The 22,358-nt window shown below is 38.6% G+C and overlaps 1 protein-coding gene across 1 annotated transcript in view; it reads left to right on the top strand.

Moving 5' to 3' along the window:
* Positions 1–22,358, top strand: part of LOC148831735 (uncharacterized) — a 109,759-nt gene that overhangs the window by 28,116 nt on the left and 59,285 nt on the right. The window lies entirely within an intron of this gene.

Genomic DNA, 22,358 nt, shown 5'->3' with positions numbered 1-22,358 from the left:
AACTAAAACTTTGACCTAAAGGTAACATACAGTATAGATACAGTATGAAAATGTATTGGACCAAGTACAGGGCCTTGTTGGATACCAGACCTGATCAGTGTTGTTCGGATGAAGTAAGACTGATGTGTACAATTTATTTTCTATATATAGTTATATAAAATAACAAAAAAGTGTCCGTCATACCAACAGCCCTCTCTAATTTACAACAGTGTCAATGGCAGTACTAAAGTCCAGCAGAAAAGGAATGGAGAAAACTGCAGACAGCATTCATCAGGAGACACTTAGTAACTCTAACAAGAGCTGTTTCTGCACCATGCAGTACACTATTTTGACATGTTCCCCAAACCAAAAACACCCCACCATCCAGGTCCCAGAAAGTTTAAGAAAACATAATTTTCATATAGGAGCAAATAACCACTTGTTCTAAACCTGACTTGAGCCCCAAAATCCAGCGTTAACTGGGGTGTCAACCGGGCATTTCCTCGATCCACAGTATATCTGAACCTCTCTGAGCATCGGAGTATGACACGTTCCCCAAACCTAAAGGTAGAGTGGGAAACAATCAAGACCATTGACAAAAGCTGCTCCTAGTGAATATGATTCAATAATGCTAGGTTACAAGTTTTGATTTTGCTCTGCACTCAAGTTCCAGTTCCATGTCTGCACTTTGCTTCACCCTCCCGTCTGCACAGTGGCCCTTGGCTTTGCCCATGAACCCTTGACCCTTTCCTGCAGCAGTTCCGTTCTGCTTCAGGTGGCAGCCTTTGCTCTTATCTCTCACTTTCTATTTCTTGAGCTGCCTGGGTCATGCTTTCCTTTTTCTATTTTTTTTCTCTTTTCCTAACCAACTTCTAGCGCCCCAATGCTGCTGTCTAGCGCTTCTCTGTTTTCTTCCTAGGGAACCAGACGTCCTGTTTTTGCTCCAATGCTTAGTTAGTCTGAGCTCCCTGAGGATTCTTGTGTTCTTGGGCCCTGCCTGGGACTGTTCCCTGAAGCCGTGCCGATCTGGCACGAGAGGGGATATGGAAGGGTTTCTTTGTCACCCATACCTAGCAGATGTCTCCCCTGGTTTGATCCGAAAGTTGCCTGGGTATTCAATTCCATTCGCACCTGACAGCGTGCACAAGGCTGGTCTCAGTGCAGACACCTCTTTAAGGGCATGTGCATGTACCCTTAATGACCGGCTCCTCTGCCCTGACCGAGTGATCGAGGATCACCAAGTGGGAGTTTCCCGCCTCACCAGTATGTGGAGAGACCCCAACTCCCAGAGGAGCATCCAGAGAAGCCCAGCTGTGATCCCCGGTGGCTCTTTCTGGCTTCAGAGTGTTGGTCTTCGAGAAGAGGGCTGCCTCCTGACACACATGCTTTCCCCTTTTTTCGGGCAGCTCAGTTTCACGTCTTCTACAGCTACAGGGCACTCCTACTCTGTCCTGTCCCTAGTTTCCCTGTGCTTTGCTTGTCCTTCTGGTGTGTCTTCGTCTGGGGCTATATATTTCAGCAATTTCCCTTCGGGATCAATAAAGTCTTATCTATCTATCAATATTTCCGGGTCACGCTTTCCTCCTCGCTCAGCATTGAGGGCTCGGATGTCTTGAGACCCGCCTAGCACCAGGTCGTCTCCTCTGCGGCCTGAGGGCATAGGTTTCTACCTGACCTTGTCTGACCAGCTGAGCCCGGGCTAACCCCCATTCCACCACTACGCATAGGGTCTTATTTTGCTCTCCTGCCATTCCATTGCCATCCTTAAGGTTTCTTGAATCATAACTTCACCCATAATAAGCAGAACCAAAACACACTAGATTTTTATTACTCATTATTAGTTGTGGCTTTAGGACAGGGGATCCCGATTGTAATTTAGGCCAGTGATATCTGCTTAAGAAAATGGCAAAACATGAAACTACAATACAGCAGTACATGTCAGCAAAGTAGTTAATTTGACCAATTAATCACAATGAGGTAAAAATACCCACAGACTCCAACACCTTTGGATTAGAGACAGCGTATTGCAGGTGGTTGATTATGCATGTCCATTATTTATGCTAAGTTTCTGGCAAGAGGAGACAGAATTTTATGTGCTAATAGCATTACTTTGCAGATCTAAGGATGTTTCATGCAGAGTGATTTAGTCTTGCTGTAATAATTTTATCACCAGGCAATCATCCGATAATGAGTACTTACTTAACAGATACCCTCCCATAGCAGTGCAGACAGCACAGTACGTCAATTTTTTATTCCACCACTGCTGTGCTTTTTTTAAAGGTTAAAGCTTAAAAAAACATTAAATTGATTTGGTGAATGAATGTTTTAAAATGCCTCAACAATGCAATACATTCTAATACATAATGTATTTTTCTGTGTCATTCTGTTCAGTTAAGTTTTTGTTTTGTACTTGTTTATTTTCTCTCCATAGATAGCATTTATTTGTAACACACACTGATATATGTATTAATAATTGCAGATTTTGTTATTATCACTACTCCTATAAATAATGTTACTACTATTCATAACACAACATGATGAAGTCGTGGAAAGTGAAAAAGTCTATATGCCATTGCTTTATACAAAGGCAATACTCCCCTGCAGACAGTTTCTCTGTGTTACATTTTTTCCATGCTTTTGTTAAGCTCTGATGGCTTTTACAGATTTTTACACCCTGCTTTGCAGGTTATGCCTAATCCGTACTTTAACCAAACTCTGGAAAAACAATAGATTTTGTCAGCTGCTGCTCAGGGTCTGCACAACTGCCTCACTGCTCCGGAGTCCAAAGTCCAAGGCTCAGTTCCATCCTTAGGAGCTGTGGTTCACTGGAGATTTTGAATATGTTGGGTTTTGTTTTTTGGTAAGTCCTCAATAAACAACAGAATTGATCAGCCCTCCTCGTTACTCTTCTCTGTCAAGGGCCTCTGGTGCTTCCCTGTATAGTGTGGATTCTAGTATGTGCTGTATATGTACAGTATACTGAGATACAGTACATAGTGAGGGATACAGTGACAGAACAACTAATCAATCCTGACCAATATTCACTTCCTTACCCACTGGGCATTTCAGCACCTGAGTCAGAGTCTGTTATATGGTGTGTCTAGGCCTCAGGTGTGCTTTAGTCTTCTCTATACTAAAGGAAGTGTGTCCTATTTTTAGCCATACAACAGCCATACACCCCTGCACGGTCTTTCTCAAGATGACACTGTAGTAAGATTTTTGGGTAGGGAGCTCCAGAAGAAGGCTCAACAGCTGAAACTTTGCATTCCTTCTTTCTACTTTGCAGTGTGGAATTAACCTTCTCTTGCTCCTTTTGCAACTGTAGTACGAATTGTGATTACAGCTGACCTAACGCTACAGGCTCCAGTAGCTGTAAAAAATCTCACATGAGGTAGAACTGATAACTGTCAGTTAATTAATAGGGTTTGGTGAAGGGTTAACAATTGGCTTGCTTGAGATCTATACTGTAGGATATCAGCTGATGTTGTTTTATGAAGAACAAGTCTTTATAGGCTCACAAGCCTTCTTCGCAGAGGGAAGTCTCTCACAGGCATGTTTTGAATTTTTTTGTCATGAATCCTTGAATTTAAATACAGATGCAGGGAAACACTACCTGCGCGCCTCAAAACACTGTGACTGACAACTTTTGTGCAAATATAGCAGGTGTGCAGTTGTTTTTTTCTTCCATGACAGAGTACGTACCTCCGGTAGTCACATACCATACTACATTTTGAGAGCTACAGTATAATGAGTGTGTTTACAGTTGTGTTAATTAAGTAAACTTGCAAAATTCCACAAATCTTCCATGCTTTATGTTTTACTCACATATATTGTTCTGATTTACTATTTTATCTGCCTTGCTGTGAAGCTTGGACGGCATATTTTTGGCCCTTCAGTGAACTGAATTAGTTCAAAGGTGTCACTGTCATAACCGCTGATGACCTGTGAAGAAAGCTGTTAGCTGAGCTCGTTCACAGCGCTGTTATGTTGTTTTTGTCAGTTTTTGATGGAGTGTAATACAAATGACCCCTAATCCATTTCTATACACATGTTGTACAAAGCAATACAGTATATGTTAAAAGCAGCAGTTGTAAAAAAATACATACCTATCTATTGCTCCCCAGATTAAATTCTGAGGACTGACAAAGGGAAGGACTAGAAGATGAACTTGCCTGCAGGGCTCAATAACTCCCCAGTTAGCTTCTACAGCAAGCAAGGAGATTAGGTTGAATTAACATTTTTTCTTGTCACTTTCTCAGTGATATTAGTGCACAGGCAGCTGTCTGAAACTGCACTGTGTTTTCACTCTCATTGTGTGCACACAAGAGCACCGCCACAACTCATTCAGTTTGGAATAATAAGACAATATAGCATCATAACCGAGTTAGAACTGTTTATATTAATTTCCCACGCTATATTATCATGGTGTTTGTAACAAAACAGACAAGTTACTCTATGTGTGACAGGTATAGCTCTTACAGGCATTCTGGCCTTTCAGCAACAAATCAGCTTTCGTCAGCTTGTGGACATTTCTAATAGACCCCATGACAGGCTCTCCTACTGCTGGAAAGCCATCTTGTCAAGGGTGCACAGAGGCGGGTGGCACTGATATTGGATGAGCCTTTGGGCTGCTAGTTGACATGTTGTGGGTTCAAGTCCCCACTGCAGACACTGCTGTTATACCTTGAGTGAGCTCTGTGGCTAAAGACCTGCGCCTGTGGCTGGAAGGTTGCTGGTTCAAATCCCACGGCTGGCAGACGAATCCTACTCTGTTGGGCTCCGGTGGGCTCCTGAGCAAGGCCCTTAACCCCAACTGCTCCAGGGGCGCTGTACAATGGCTGACCCTGTGCTCTGACCCCAAGCTTCTCTCCCTGTCTGTGTGTCTGTGTCTCATGGAGAGCAAGCTGGGGTGTGCAAAAAGATGAATTCCTAATGCAAGAAATTGTATGTGGCTAATAAAGTGATCTTATCTTATCTACAGTACTTTACCCTAGTCCTCCCAGCTGTATGAGTGAGCACCAGCATTCCTGGGAGATGTTCCTGGGGAAGACTGGTGTCTATCTTGGCTGCTTTATACTACAGAAAGCAGCATGAGCCACTGTATCTCCTATATAGACTTGAACAGTGATTTTCCAAGGAGGTCACATTCTGTAACAAGCAATCTTGCACACTGAGTCATGTTATGTACAGTACCTGTATGTTACGAGTATTTATATTCATTTATTTTCAGGTACTGTATTCCTATTGAAAACAAAGTCTCAGTTACGTAAATGGAGACCCATTTTGGCTACAGAGCCAACTAATTTTCACATATCGTATAATTCACTGGCTAAGGCAGCAATTTGTTTTGATAGAAAGTAAAACCACAGGAGAAAAATAAGAACATAAGAAAGGTGACAAATGAGAGCCCATTGCCCATTTAGTTTATTTGATTCCTGGTAGTTAATTTGTATGAGTATCTTATTTGGGTGTTTCTGGGAAGAAGTCAGCGAATTGCATCATAATGATTTTGATTGCAACCCTGCGAAATCATTTTTAAACCTCTTTAAGTATGATGCAATTCTTGAATCCAAGACAAGACACTTTGAACTGCTCTAATTTTGTAAATTGTACTTTCTTGATCTGTCTGCACAAAGGTTTTTACTCCTTCCACATCAGCACGATCATAAGCTCTTGTCTTAAAATAACTGTCAGGAAAAGAAGATGAAAGCCGATTTCATTTTACGCATTTTAAAAAAGGATTACCTTTATATCCACCTTCAAACATGAAGGGTTCAAATTAGTATGAGCTAATAGTTGCTATAACATAGCAACCCTTTAATGGCGTAATATGTGTTTTCAATTGATCAGAAACGTGCTTTCACGTTTAGTAGTACAATATTGTATATTGTATGTTAATAGGTAAAGGCCTTGGATGTTTATTGTATGATTTTTGGGCCTTTATGATTTGTTGATATCTCAGAGTATATGGAACAACTGATAAGCATAAAAATCCAATTTAACCATGAGGCAGCACGAAAGCAGGTTCATAGACACTGTTGAAGGCATTGTCACCTAAATATGAAAAAAAATCTATTTACTTTTTGCAGTAGGACAAAGAAAATATAAAGTAAGAATAAAAGTACACCCCTACATTTACACATTCAGTACTGGTTTGTACTTCCAAAAAGAAACAACAGGTCAAGTCAACCCATCTCCTCCGACCTTGAGGTACAGCAGCCACAAAGCCAGAGGACATAATCAAGACTGAAAAGTCAGCACGAAACACATGCAGTTAATCACTCAGTCCTTAACCCCCATAAATAAAAACAGTTTGAAAGTGATTAAAAAGATTTGAAAAGCACAGTTTGGGCTACTGTTTGTTTTTTGGTCTCCTGTTTTCTTTAAGACTTTAGGTTGAGAAGTTTTTAGTCTCTCTTACTCTCTACAGATTTAGACACACAATTTAAATTTATAAAAGTGACTCTAGATAATCTGAGCTTTATTATAAGAGATCTTTCTTCCTTATTTATTATAGGAAATTTCTGTTGTTGTTTTTTGTTGTGGTGTGGAATTCTCAGGTTAAAAAAATGTTTTCAGATTCATTTCTGAACTGACTATGTTCAGGGTTCCTTAATTTGCTGATAAAACTCATTGTTAAGGTGCCATGAATAAATATTGCTCATATTAAGCTGTGAGCATCCCAAAAGGTATGAACATTGTTTGATTTTTACATACTACACAATACAGTATTGATTTTCCAAAGAGAATTAGTTAACTATGGTACGGACTTTAAAGCACACAACAACAAAAAACCTGCATCCATGAATTTGTAACGAATTAGGTCCCAGAAACACAAATTTAATCAACTTTTTCTATTTATTTTTTAATCAAATGTATGTTCAAACATGCACTGTGCCATAACGGTTGTACAGCTTATAAGAAACAATAAAATAAAAATTATAATTCATATGGAACTTCTGATTTAAAAGTGAAATTCTTCATAACATTCCAAGAACTAATTTCAGCAATAAATTAAATAAACAATACATTTATAAAACATATATATATATTTTTAACATTTACTTAAAGATTATCATAGCAGTTACTTCAATGACAAATCTAACAATAAAGATGATTTTACATTAAAATGTTAAGTTTATTTTAACCATGCAAATTCATAAATTTACATTTGAAACATTTCAAAATAGGGTTTCTAATTTTTATTTTGCCTACAGGGACAGCAATTTGACCTGAAAGTCATAAAAAGATTAAAATATTTTTTCCATTACATCAGTTACTTTTTAAACAGTGGATAATACAATAATATTAACAATTAGAAAATATTTAAACAATGTAAAACACATCCCTTTGTCGTTGCTTTGCTTGAGCACAAGTATTCACCACAACCTGAGGTCTGCTTAGTTATGAAAATCCATAAAATAATTCCTGAAAGGTACAAAACACAAAAATGTGACACATTTCTGACACTTGACTTTTGTCAGTTTTTAGCTGCCTCCATTCTTGCAAAGCTGTGCCTTTTCCCTGTAAACCAGCCCAGTTCTGCAGTCCAGGTTAGTCAGCATGTGAAGCTTTCTCTTCTTCACCAGTTAGATACTCCACAGTATAATTTGGCCTTTGCCTTCACAGCAGAGACTGTGCTATGCCACACTTGATGTCGAAGAGGGACAGCTGATGTTTCTTGTCAACACTACAGTGATTACTGGCCTGGCAGTATAGCCAGGGACGGTTTTTTGGTGTCCGTAGGCTAAAGGCACTTTCACTCCGAAATGTGCAAAAGAGAGGTAAACGCCAATTGAATTATGTTGATTGACATGATGCATTTTATTCTAAACCATGTGATTGATGGAGCGAGTCGAGCGACCATCATTTCGATACTTCTAGTTTCTAGAACAGCCGCTAGATAGCATAGATTATTGATTTGGAGGGACCATCTAGAGTCGATTGCAAGTCGATGTTTTTTCGTTAGTCACTATTGTTTTCCTCTTTCATAGGCCCTAGGCCTACTAAATTTCACAACACAAGGGCAGGCAACAATCAAGTCTTTGCTTGTTTATTTTTTGTCCCATCTTCTGTCCGTTGTGTTTGGTAATGCTCCTGCAAATGTGCTCAGCAGGCAAACAAACCTGTTGTCTTGCCATTGAAAGAGCTTGAGTTCCCACCCACCCTGCAGTCGCAGTTTTCCCCACAAAAGATCCTCTGCCTTGCTGCCTCATTTGTGTGTCTGACGGCATTTTGTTGTTTGGGACACGATTTTGTTGTTTGGGCCTACTGCATTGCCAACACCTCAACAGTAACAACTGAGTTTTCTTTGGAGGTCTCCCCTCCCAATCTGAATCAGACCCAGTCTTGCTTGACTATGGAGTTTGATAAGATCAGGCTGAAATGTGGCAATGTGTCTGCTAAGTATGAAGTGTCTCCCGAAACTGATGAAGAATCCTAGCCATTCTATAACAGCTGGAATGCTAGAATACAAAGCCTAAGTACTACTAGACTGAATACAGAGGATTACTATTTACTACCCTCATTCCTGAGAATATGGCTTGGTTAGCTAGAACATGATGTGTTGATTACTTGCTTTGAAATTGGCGTGGCTTAATCAGCAAGGCGAGGTTTCCCAGTGAAATGGGAGCTCTTATTCACCTACTGTATGGGTTTTGCTGGGTCCTAGTTATTATGCTTCCAGCACATCTTAGACGCCAAAACCCCAAAATTGAAAGCTGCCTAGATGACCAAATATTGGTCATTTGCTGCTGGCAGAAATGCTGGTCTCTCTTTTGCACCAGGAGAAAATGTAGGCAAATTGCCCATTCCACAGTAATTTAATTAGATGGGCCATTTTCTCACACTGTGCCTGAGGGCAAACTCAGCCCTTTTGTCTTCGAGTTGCAGTCGTTTTTAATGAGACCTTATGCACTCACACAGACTTCCTCTTTTACCCAGCTCTCCGCCACATGATGTATTATTAAAATGGGGAAAAAAGAAACTTCTATGATGAATATGCACCAGCTTACTGCATCTCATGACCAGAGGTATTACAGAGCTAACGGGGATTTTAATTATCCTTATCTTGGATTGTTTATAATTGTGGGGATCTTTCAAGAACATATGGAGACAAATGTTGCTACAAAGTAGCAGTTGTCTTATATATAATTCCTTTTAGCAAAATCCTTCTAATTCACTCTGTATAAAATAAGCAACATAAGCACTAAAATGTGAAGATTAAAGCTGAGGTTCATAGGTCACAAAATGTGGGAACATGTTAAAAAAAAACATTCATGCTCCAGATGTGAGTGCAAATTATTCTGAGTTTGTCTTCCAGCATTTTGATCAAGCAGACATGTGCTCAGTTTTTGCAGGTGGTTCTACTGACAAAGTTTGCATTTTCAAATTCATAAGGAAATTTCAAAGTGTCTTAAAATTGTCCTTTAAATATTTTGAGTTATTTTGTGTTTTATTAATATTTTAGTTTAGCAAAGATTAATGTGTAGGATTGTATTACTGAAGATCTTATTTTTTATAAATAAAAAACTTATTTCTAAGCACAATTAGTATAAAAGAATATCCAGATTTCTAATCTAAGAAATTGAAGTATTCAATTAACGTTGTAGGTATTCTGGAAGCATACTAAATGTTTTGAAACTGGAAAGGAGGTTGAAATAGATTCAAAATATGCTGAGGTGCATTTGACATTGAGTATGGAACCCCGCATTAATACTGTGATCCATTTGATCATTTTATCTTTATTATTAATATACATACTTTATAAGAATGTTTATCAAAAACTCTTCAGAGATTAATCAGTGACTCTAAGGCAGCAATGATGTGATGAATATAACACAGATGCCAGTCTATTAGCAGATTAATTTTGAAACAGAATTCACTGTGGTCTCTATGGTAGTGTGAAAGTTTCCTTTCCTGAGATGGTATTGAATGCTATTTAATATAAACCCAGTGTGTGCCAATTGTGTTTGACTAATAACAGGATTTTGTGTTGTTTTGCACTGAATCTGTAATATTTCCAGATGATGCTTTAGCAGATATGTTTATAGCAATGAAAGTGAAGGAGCTAAGTAAACATTATATTGGTTTCAGGGGTATGGAACAAACTACCTAGCCGTGTTTCTCTCAAGCGAGGACAAGAAGCATACCTTTACACAAAGAGCTGTAGGACATGGAAATAGCGACCGAGCCATGTTGCTGAAGCCCATACCATTGCTGTTTTCAAGAAATATCTGGATGAGTTTGTCTAATCAATTCCTACCAAACTGGCTAGATAGGATCTCTTTTAATTACTGTTCATTGAACTTTAAGATAATTAAAAATTTGAAGACAAAATCCTCCAGAGATTAAGCAGTTCTAAATGATATAGACTGTGACAGGGAGTAAAAACACTTTTACTGAAATCAATTAAATCGAAATATCATGTATGGTATCACAATAAATTACTAAATAAATATACAATAAAATCAATAACTGCCTTGTATTATTGTATTTTTTGTTAATCAAATGTTTCTATATTTTATTTAAATGTAATGGCACACAGCTTTATGAGGATACACAAAAATAAAGGATGCATCGATCACCTACATAAATGTCACAGGCTTCTCCCTTTCTAAAATTCAATTATCAAGAAAGTGTTAATAGTAACATTTCAGATCCGATTACTGAGTTGGTATAAAGCTTTTGAGGAAGCTATTCAATGCCTGTGTCATAAAAGTATGACTCTCCCGTGGACAGGAGAGAAGACGAGAGACTAATGAGGTAGAGAGACATACTGTACAGTGCGTGTTACTGGAACATTTGGCTTCCTGTACCCCATACAGCTTTGTCAATGACTTCATTAGAAATCGCTGCTGAAATGATCACTCAAGACTCATCCAGAAACCAAGTATGGGGACTCATGGCACTGTTACACTTGAGTGTGTGTATAATGCTTCACTGCTCAACTTCAGAGCATTACAATGTTAATATGCTCTCTAGGGCCTCAAGAAATCCATTTCCCACCTGTAAAGATCTGTCATTTTACACAGCTGTGCACTGAGCTGGCTGTTTGCAGTGAAGGCGCTTTTTGTACTTAACCAGGGATACAAATCTGCTCCAAACCTCATGTCCCACCATGCAGGACCTGAACATTAAAATAAACCCTCTCCTAACAATAGAGGGATATCTGATTATAGTGTCCCCTCAGTGCCAGGTAGGATGTTAATTCCAAGGAAGTGGCAGATAGATTGACATTTTCTGTTGCATTATTCACCCATTTGCTTTCATTTTTGGCACTGCATTCTATTTGCCTGCCCTACGCATCCATAATCACTTTATCATATTTGTTTTGCATGTTTTCTATATGAAGGACACCTGCTTGCTACTTACTGTACCTAAAGCTAATTTGCAAACCAAGCTGAAGGTGCTTGTAATTCACAACGGTACAGCGGTATATCAGATTCCAGATTTCTAATTCAAAAGTCTTCTTTGTGTAAAATTGTGTAATTTTACCGCTGACATGCATGGGTTAAATCGGTGGCATAAAAGCATGACAACAACCAGTGGGAAAGGCTGAGAAAAAGTAATAATGTGTTTACAGCCCCATTCTGAATTCGGCAAAAAACAATAAAAAGAATGACAAATTTCATTTACAGTATAAAGGCTTTTCAGGGGTAGCATAGTGTAGTGGATAGGTCTCTAGACTCTTGACTGGAGATTTGCATCCCCACTGCAGATATTGCTGTTTTCCCTTGAGTGAAGCATTTTGTCCCAGGTGCTCCAGTCCACACAACGACAGTATATAAATGGGACTCAGCATTTGTTGAGGGTCGTCTCTGTCATGGGCTGGTGTCCCATCTAGAGAGGGGTTATGTGCTCTCTGTTTTCCATGAGCACCAGGATTGTTTAAGTTGCTGTGGCTGTCACAGAAAGGCCAGCCGTGGAATGAACAGAAGAGCAGTAGAGACCCAATGTGGAGTGGTAAAAATGGGACAAACACAGAGGTTTGCTCCGTGCTCAGGGGTCAGGCAATGTTGGGGATGAGGCCTAAGCCCCCAGGACACGGACATGGGGTGACCTGGTGTTAGGCGGGCCTCACGACATCCTTACCCTAATGCTGAGCAAGGAACACTGGAAACACAGGAACTAAATAGGAAATGAAAACCAGACACGCCGGAAGGACATGAATAATCACACGGAACTAGGAACAGGAAAGAAGTGGAGCGCCCTCAAGGGGTTGGATGTCGACCGAGAAAGTACCACACATAGAATCAGCTGCACAGCACAGGGGGAGGAAAAATCTCTTTTAACTGTCAGTGTTACGACCACACCTGTCTAGGGGAAAAGGGGTGTAACATTTAGGATAATTCTTTTGGAAGCAGGGGGGTTTTGGTGAGGGACTAGGAAGCGTGATAACAAGGGTAAGGAACTAGAGTGGTCCCAAAGAAAAGAAAATAACAAACAAAATGGAGCTGGCTAGGACAGTGAGGGAAAGCTAATCTGACGACAAAAGAAAACCCGAAACACACGGTCTTCGGCGTCTTCAACACCCTAGCTAACCTGCACTGACTACCCAAAACCATACAAGACAAACGGCACTCACCCGTACTAAACTAGTGTACTAATACAAAATCAACTAAGTGTGTAAAGTGTACCCAGCAACCTAAACTAACCTTATATACGAAAGTTCACACAAAAACACAAATGAACCAGGAATACAAATAAGGGAAAACAAGAGTAATCAACAGGAGCAGGGTACAAAAGAACACAAAAGTTGAACATGTAACACTGGGGCAAGGTAATGGCAAAACAAGGATGAACACACAAACAAACGAAAGTACAAAGAAACTAACAGAAAGCCAACAAAACAACAAAGCCGAAGCTATACAAAAATACACACACACAAAGCAAAACAAACCAACAAACGAAGCCGAAGCAATAGCCAGAAGCGAAGCGAAGCGAAAACCAAACGGGACCGAAGTCAAACAAAAGGCCTTTTCTTCCTGAAAGCCTCCATGTTATATAGTGAATAAAATGAGTTCTGATTGGCTGAGGGCTGATTGATGATGACATCATATTGAAACAGTGGTGTGATGGTTGGCCAATGGGGAAGGGAGAACAATCAAGGGTCAGCAGTGTGGGAATAACAGAAAAAACACACAGAGAACACACACTGGGACGTAACAGTCAGGAAACCTCCTGGAGTCCACAGCTGAGAGCTCCATCATCCTCCAGGGTTATACAATAAACTTTATTAACATGTGGTAGAAGGAGCCAAAAGTCTCTCATGGACCGTTACAGTGGCTAGAGCAGGTAACTATGTTACTGATCTATGTCATGCTTGATCCTGCTGGAGTGCTGCGGAGCTAACTAGCATTTCTGTGGCAACAGGAGATACATCTACTCACCTGTCAGTCAGCCACCTGCCGTGACTACGTGCTGAGGCCGGAAATCTTTTCCACCTGTGCTCAAAATACTACCACACCTGGCTCATGAGGAACAGATTAAGAACTGCCTTGGCAGTGCTCTGGACTTTGTTGTAGAGTTTTACTCTGAGCCTAACTTTGTTTTCTACTTTATGTGTTCCCTGACTTGTGCTTCGTCTTGGATTCTTGACCCTCATTTTGCTCAGAGCTCATCTCCTGGAATTGGTGCCAACTTTGTTTGTTTCGACCCTGTTTGTGATTTCCTTTTGTGCTGTGTCTCTGTACCTGGCTTCAAACCTCATTTTGTTTGTGACTACCACTCTGGACTATACCTGCTCATGCCAGCTGACACAGTCCACAGTCTACGAGAAAAAAGCAGCATCATTACAATCTATAAGAGCTTTCTTTATCCAAAAGATTAACTATCCGTGCAACTATACATTCAAAATATATTAACTATGTTTTAGCTCAGAAGGATGACTATAAATTATAGCACCTAACCCAAATAATTCTTCATAAATGGCAAATATGATTTATTGTTGTTCTTTCTGCCCCATTATTTTGCTTGTGTCATTTAAGTTCTTGCATCTGCATGACCTTATAGTGAAGTTTAGTGTTAATTAAACATGCTATCACGACATCAGTCACCTGTAGGTTATTCATCCATATGCATCCTTATGCACTCTTAGTCCACTCTCCTAGTGATGACTGTGGATACAGGTGATTCAAGCAGGTACAATAAATGTTTAGTTGAGATTTTCACAGTCAGGAGTGTTGATGTGTGTTAAAGACTTTTTCCGAGGCTGCTGCAAACTGCTTTGTAGAAATCGCAAATCCTTCTCCCTTTATTTAGACCAATTCCTCTTCTTTGGTATTCTTCCAAATAAGGATTATTTTGTATCCTTCTCTTCTGGGTTATGGTGAGAATGTGGAACACGCTGCCCAGAGGATGCAAAAAGTCAAAATATGAAGTTATTGAATTTGTTACGAAAAAGGGCCTTTTTCTAGAGAGCACCCAAGAAGACCCACAAAAATTGTCAGAACACCTTCTTTCAAGAAATGTCTGGCTGAGATCCTTGAATCAATTAAATACTAACTACTCAAAGGACCAGATGGGCTGATTGACCTCGTCTCGTTTGTAACCTTTCTTTGTGCTCTTATGTATTAAACAGTTCGTGATTTTGATATACAGTACTGTACCTGGAAATCCTGCCACATCCTGGCCTCTGAGGATCAGAGACAGGGACCCCTACAGTGGAGCATTCTGTGTTGCATGTTCCTTTTTGCTCTTTTTGACTACTAACTTGAGCTTTGCCAAACCTGTATGAAGAGTAGATAAGAAAGAGTTATAAACTCTCACTGCAGCAAGATCCTTAAAATCTAGAAAATATTAACTGACATGAAATACAGGCAATTGCTTTTGGGCAAATATGTTGAAAAGAAGTCTTTTTTTAAAATATTTTCAATGTCTTCCTATAATCTCTTCTTTTATCTTGACTGATCTTTAACATCAAGTAACTTTGTACAACAAGAATTACAAAATTATAAACAGAATTTCCTGCCTCATTGTTAACCCTATCAAACGCTTATTTTTATTTTCACACATTTCCAGGCACACTGTTCTGTATTATTTGAGAAGATGTCACAAATGCAACTGGGCTTCAAAATGAAAGGCTTTCAAGTGAAAACTACTCTGGGAAAAAGGGAAATGCTTCTAAGCTGCTTGACCATGCTGAACAGCAGACAAAATGATTGACGCCTGTCGCAGAAGAAAACCTCCAAATCAGTATAAATTAGTATTCTGACATACATTGCTTTTGTTATTCTACTTATTACTGAAATATTTGTGCTGTCTCTCTCTAACAGTAAGGCATGTTTTTTGGGTTTCAGGCGAAACACTGAGTGAATCCAGAGGAATTTACAGATTTTGAGAAGGTTGAAACAGAAGCTGCTGGAGTAACAAGGTGAATAAAATCAGTGAGCTGGCTTTAAACAATTTTATATAACAGATACTGTATCAACCTGTGGGGAGGAAAAGATTACTCTGACCAAATTATGTGATGTGTATCTTATTTTCCAGTTCCATGCAAAACACTAACTTTTCTTAAAGACTTTCATTTTGCAGATTATTAAAAAAATAATTACTCTGGCACTCTATAACACCATGCTGCCAACCTCGGTATACCTACTGACACCTTGCGCATTCTAAATTGTTACAGTACATGTGCACGTTTCATAACTCGGGTTTCATCAAGACTCGAGGAACCGAACCGATTACTTACAGTAAGTAATCCAGGGAGGGGGTGTATAGACAGTGTAAAACGTTTTCCACAGCAAAGGACCTTATCTTTTGGCAATGCAGAATTACTGTACCTGGGAGTAGTTGTGTGCTTGTAGAGTACTTTAGTTCACAAGTGACCAGGACAGAATCCAGGCAGGGTCAGTGAAAGATTTACCCATCACACTAATTAAACACCATCTACAGTTACGAGTTCTATCTAATTCTCTGAATAAATGACTAAACTGGGCAAAAGTAAACATTAGACGCAAAATGTTTATGGGGTATTACTGTGCTTGACATTGTGAGAAGGGCTTTTATGGATTGTTTGAATTCAGGAGATTGCTTAGATTGTACTGGCAATAGTTTATGGTTTATAGATTTTAGGAAACACCAGAGGATGGTGAATCTTTTCTTTTCAGTTTTTTTCTTAGGATCACCTACAGTATAATGTTTAATGTAGTTCAGGTGGGTAGCTGCTTCAGCATGCATAGGCTGCAAAGGAACAAGTAATAGGTTTATTCCATGCTGAAAAGAGGAGAAGAAAGCACAACGTTTTCGGCCTTGTGACACCTGAAGAAGGCTCCATGGCCAAAAGTGTTTTCTTTCTTCTCTTTTCAGCATGGAATAAACCTATTACTTGTTCTTATAATGTTTAATGTCAGCTTAAAGAAATACAGGTCTAATAAAAATGCCAGGTATCCCATCTTAGCACTATCCTTCCTAATTTATGCGAATAATCTAGTCTGTAGTACAGTGAATATACAAACTACTGTAGGTACTGTATAGACATTGCAGAATAAAGGGTTGCAAAAGTCTCTAATACAAGCAACCAAAAAAGTTCTCAGAGCATTCATAGGCCTCTGTGATAAACTCACTTGCATTCCAAGGAGTATCACTAAGGTTATAAGGTTTGTTTAGGAGATGTTCAAAAAGCCAGTGAGATTGTTAACAGAGAGATTCCCTGCCTGTGTCAAACTCTTCCCAGCAAGCAAAAGTCCTGTTGAATTCAGGAGAATTAGATATAGCTCCTTTGTGTTAAGAAAGCAGACAATACTCTTGTGACTCTGGCACCAATGGATCTTTAGGTTGTAGGAGATGTGTAATGACTTGACATTGCAGAGTCTGCATTTCTGTGGTTTGCAGATATTTTTTCTGTGCTGGCTTTTAAATATACATTTGTTTCAGATATGTCTGTGTTCTAGCACAAATTTTTGTTCATTATCAGGAAACTCAGGAGGCTATTTATAAGTATAAAAGTATATAGAAATGGTCTGATCTTTAGAGCTGATCTCTGAGAGCAATGATTGTGTCTCACTTCTCAACTCTCTGGGGGGTCTTTTGTAATAAAAGTTATTTCAAAACCACACTCAACTGCGCTGTGGAGTCTGACATCCCTACACTCTGCAATAAACCAAAAAGAGAAACACAGCTCTGAGAAAAGTTTGAAGCCTTTGGCTCCCCCTCGTGGACAGGGCAAGACTGCTCAGGTAGAGACAGCAACAGAGTAGGAGTCTGTGACCTCACAAGATGGCTGACAACACGTAAACAATGTTTTCACAGAAAACAGAAAAAAGACAAATGATGACAATGTAGTTACTGAGGGTAACAATTCAGACCATTGCTAAACAGGTGAGGGTACTGTATATGTGTTGGTGTGTGAAGATGATGTTTCAGATTATGTTAGACCTCATGAGAGGTCATGAGATGACATGGATTTCTTGTATATGCAAAAAACATTTTTTTTGTGGAAGCATACAGAAGTCAACCGAGTGCTTAGATACTGCATTTAAAAGTCCAGAGAAGAAATGTTAAAATCACACAATACAAAAACAAACCTCTGTTGGAAAACAGTTTTGGTCAAGAAACTACCAGAAGAGTATTGCTACTCTAATGACAGTATGAAGAAGAGCAGCAAAACTAACCCAGTCTGAAGGAATTGTCACACTGACAGATTAGGAGAACTGAATATTTTTAACCTAAAACAAGGAAAATTGCTGTATGCTGGGGGTTGAATCTAGGAAAATTACTGTATGCTGGGGGTTGAATTCAGGTAGTTTAAATTTATAAAAATGTGATCTATTGACCAGTTGACTAAGGAATCATCAATTAATTAAACTACAAGTAAATAAAAAAGTAATACAAGCTCAATGGCTCATTTGTTAACTTTCTCGTACTCTGAAAAACATACCCCACGCGGCTAGTTACTGTAAACCCGTGCCCTTCATGAGAATAACTTCTACATCACTTTACAACCAGCCCACTTGTAACAGCCAGACTCCTTTTAGCACGATGCTAACTTCCCAGCTACCGCAGCGAGGAGAATGAGCCAGCAATAAGCAACGTTTACATTTGAATGTGTTAATCTCAGTAGCACTCGCTTCGTTGTTTAGCACTTTTCAGTAATTGTTGTGCTTTTAACTATAATAGTTCCAGCTGGCCTTTCTCATTCACAGCGTTTTTTCAGGAGCATAATTGAACTGTTTTATACCAGCGCCACTAGCTGCAAAAAAATAATGAAATGCTCCTTGGCCTATCCACAGCCACACACCATTCACTTCTGGGCTGGTGTGTTACCCGGGTTGGTGAAACTGAAGCCCCTCCAGCCATAAAGCAACATAGCCCCTTGCAGTCTTGCAGTTCGAGAACTCTTCGAGTTCAATGCACAGAGGAGGGTTATGAGAGGGTTTACAGTCCAACCTGGTGAAACAGTTGTGGCTCCCTTTCCCTCCAGCTCTATTCCTCTCCTCTCCCCTTTTATTCCCCTGTATGGTGAGGTCCCTATTCCTGTTTTCCTCTTCTCACTCCTGATCTCAAGCTCCCCTCCGCCAGCTTGATCCCATCCCTTTCAACCTGGCTTCCTGCCACATCCCTTTCCTGCTGCTCCCAAGCCTTGTAATGACCCGGATATTCTTTGGAACTGCTACTGTAATTAGCTACTAACATATATGCTTTTGCCTCTTGCCTCCCATCCTCCCCTCTTACAAAAAATAGGGTCTCCCCTGCCAACAAAATGGCTGGGGCATTTGTTCCACGCTCCCACAACCCTTTGTGTAAAGCAGTGTAGAGAAAAAGCACTTTAAAGTCACCATAACATTTTTACATACAGCACAACAGGTATCACTCCCCCACACTGCTACCCTCTCAACATTTCCCCTCAGATGAAAGTTAACATTTAAATCTATTGAGACAAAAATGCAGGATAAAGATTGACAACCTATCTTGATTTCTTGATTTCAAACATCAAGGATTCCGTCTTCTGACACATCAGACAAAATCAATTTACCATATTGTCTTTCTATTAGAGCATTTTTAGATTTATAAGTCGTTGTTATGCAGAATAAAACCATTGACAGTGAAACACAATATATACAGTACAGTATAATGAGTTAACAAATGCACCTGCATGAATTGAAACTATTTACATATTTGCATTTATGTATATTTAATTAGAATTCCAAAGGCTTTTATGGACTCTGGAAAACTGTATTATTTATAATTCAGAGCCTTCAAGTTAAAGTACTTTCTATTTTCTTTGGATTGCCTATGCCTGGGGTATAAAATATTTAAGTTCAACAGAATGAGCTGAAAGAGACTCTTTTGTTAAGTTACCAGTGGCACCATTAAATTGCACACATACAGATTGTGAGTCCTGCTTTTCTAAAGATTTTCTACAGGGTAAAACGAGTGGCACCTGCACCAAATGGGCTAATGAGACCATTATCCCCTCGCAGTTCAGAAAAGTAGCTTGATTTTTTGCATTTGTCCAAAAAAAAAATCCTTTTCTTATTGGCAAACAGGATATTCAACACCAGGCAGAAAAGCAATTAAAATATATGTTGAAATGAATGTTGAAGAGAATTTAATTGCTGCTGCTTTGCTTAGCTATTAATGGGGCTTGATACGTTCACATTTCTCTATATGTTGGGTTGTTGAGGGTCAATAACTATGCCTGACATTTAAGGTTCTTTCAGCTGAGCATTCTGTTGCCATTTAAAAAAAAATAAAATAAAGGCTGCCATGGGAGTCCTCATTAAGCCATTCATGAGACAGCAATGCCTTTAAAACTGTATTCATAATCAGACATTCTCCCCTTTCATTTTTTCTTTTTCATGAATTGTAGAATATCAGCATTTTATTTTAAGGGCAAGAAAGCCGAGGCAGGCAGAAGAGCAGAGGGCTCCAGCAGAGATGATGAGTCAATCAAACACTTCTGCTCTCAGCGTGGGACTCCCACTGCAATGTAGGTAAGAGTTATCTGTTAGGAAATTTTCCCAGCCAACTAATGGCTGTATCACATTCACAGGCTATTATTTTCTTATGCAGTGTTTTGTAAGGGAGCCTGAAAAAATAATCTTGTAAACACATAGCAAGCGTTTAAGTTCAAAACTGTATTATGACCGTAAACTCTACTGCGTGCTACGAGTGATATGCAATTGATTCCCAGCATTTAAAATCTGACTGTGTCCTACATGGGAAAACAGATATCAGTTTGAGAGAGGAGAAACTGATCTTACAGTCCATATCTGTTATACATTAGTTCTCCTTTTCTGAATGCTGTTCAGTATAAAGGTATTATACTGGTTTATTAATCCAATATGGATTGATGAATTAATTTATGGATAGATTAATTCAGCCATTCAAGCTTCCCTGCATTTATATACTATACACAGAATTGACAAGTTATGTACCCCAATGTTACATATAATAAAATAAACAAAATTAGAATTGTTGAAAAATTTATGTCAAATCATGGCCTCTTCAAAGAGCTTTTACTCCAAAGTTAATGTGTAGGTTTTAACTACATAGCTGGGTAGCTTGTTCCATACTCCCACAATCCTTTGTGTAAAGGAGTGCCTTCTGTTCTTGGTTTTAAATGTACATCTACATAGTTTCCACATATTGTATAAGTATTAAACTTATCATGAGTGAAACAAACAAATCCTGAGTTCGGGACTTGGGGGTACGTGTAATAATAAATATAAATTTAAAACAGAAAAAAAACACAAATTAAAATTTAACAAAATTATATATTTAACACACAGTTCTTTGGACTTTGAAAATATGATTCTCATAGCCTTTGGTAAACCAGAAGCAGAGGGGGTAGCTTGATGCTGTGTCTTTAACAGCAGGTAGGAAGATTATGTTTATTGTTACAGTATGCATTCCTAAAAAGCTGAAGGAAGAGTAAAGGTCACAGTTAAATTAGCAAAATCAACTGTCATGGCCTTATAAAGATGTGTGTATGGCGAAATGCTGCCAAAGTTATTTTGCTAGTTTTACAGGTTTTTACTCAACAACTTGATTTCTGTTCATCAACTTGGCATGAGTGCTAATTTCTTTATTTTGGAATATCGAACACTGTTCCAGTTTGAGGAAAGCTGAAACTAGATAACGTGACGATAAAAGTCAGCATATCAAAACACTGAATACAGGAAAAACAACTGTTTAAACAAGAACAGATCTAGAAATAACTGTTAACAAGTTAGAGCTTTGCTGTCCGGTGTGGAGACACATTATAAGGTGTGATGCATTTTGAACTACAGGCTGCAGCATAAAAACATTTAAAACAGAAAACTGTCACATTTTAATGAATCCAATATAATGTTTTGAACACTCTGCACAGGGATCCTGCCATCACTTTGTGTATTTATATCTTTTTGTTAAGATATTTTTACTTAGGCAGTAATTTTAAATGATGTGTACAAACAGGAAATGAAAGCCAATTAATTGATATTTAACTTAAATTTTAAGGAGGGAAGGTGTTATTGCTAATTGCCTACAGTATATTCTAGCTGTAATATAGTGTATATGAACAAAAAGCATCACTTAAAGGAACACAGACAATATATATATAATACATATTATATATAATATATATATATATCTAAGTCATAGATAAATATAATATTATACACAGTATATTTAATATGTCTTATATACATTTTATATATAAGACATATTATATATAATAGATATATAAACAAAGCTACAGGAAGCAGCAGGTTAAATGCAATTTAAATCGCATTTAAAGGTTAGATTTAAAGATTTAAAACATCTAGCCCCTAAAGGCTAGATGGGACTTATGGCTAAAGTGATCAATTTTGTAGGCACATTTCAGTGGGTGCAGTACCATGATCTTCTCATACCAGTGCATACAATCACATAACAGCCAGCTGAACTTCCTAAAGAAACATTCTAAGCACAATATTGATTTAAGTAATGCTCAGCTGTGTCTCCACATAGAAGATTCCTGAAATACATTTCAGATTTCACAGCTTTCCAGAAAAAACATAAATAAACAGTTGTCCCTATAAAACAAATTTCTTATCACTCTGTGGCAGATTCCTCTTTCCTGATGCAAATGATGATAAATTACAAAACACCTGGAAAAATAATGAGATTTTGGAGAATAGTCAAACAGGTTTTGAACTAAAGCATAAACATTGTTTTGGTACAATTACATTACAGGAGCAGCAGTTAAACTACAAAATGGGAACAAGTGTAGCATAATGAGCATTGCAAAAAATGTAATAATACCTGTAACATTGGTTGTAATAATTATAGTTGATACGTTACTGAGTGCAAAGCTTTTCATCATGTCGTGGCAGGATGTCTGCTTGTTTCCTGTTGTTAAAGGCAGAAGTTATCAGGATTATCATGTTTAAAATTCTGAGACAGGGGCAAACCCA

Source organism: Atractosteus spatula, chromosome 6, assembly GCF_055471065.1.
Source record: "Atractosteus spatula isolate fAtrSpa1 chromosome 6, fAtrSpa1.hap1, whole genome shotgun sequence".
Lineage (NCBI taxonomy): Eukaryota > Metazoa > Chordata > Actinopteri > Semionotiformes > Lepisosteidae > Atractosteus > Atractosteus spatula.
Note: the sequence above shows the minus strand (reverse complement) of the source record. Positions and strands in the feature narration are given on the sequence as shown.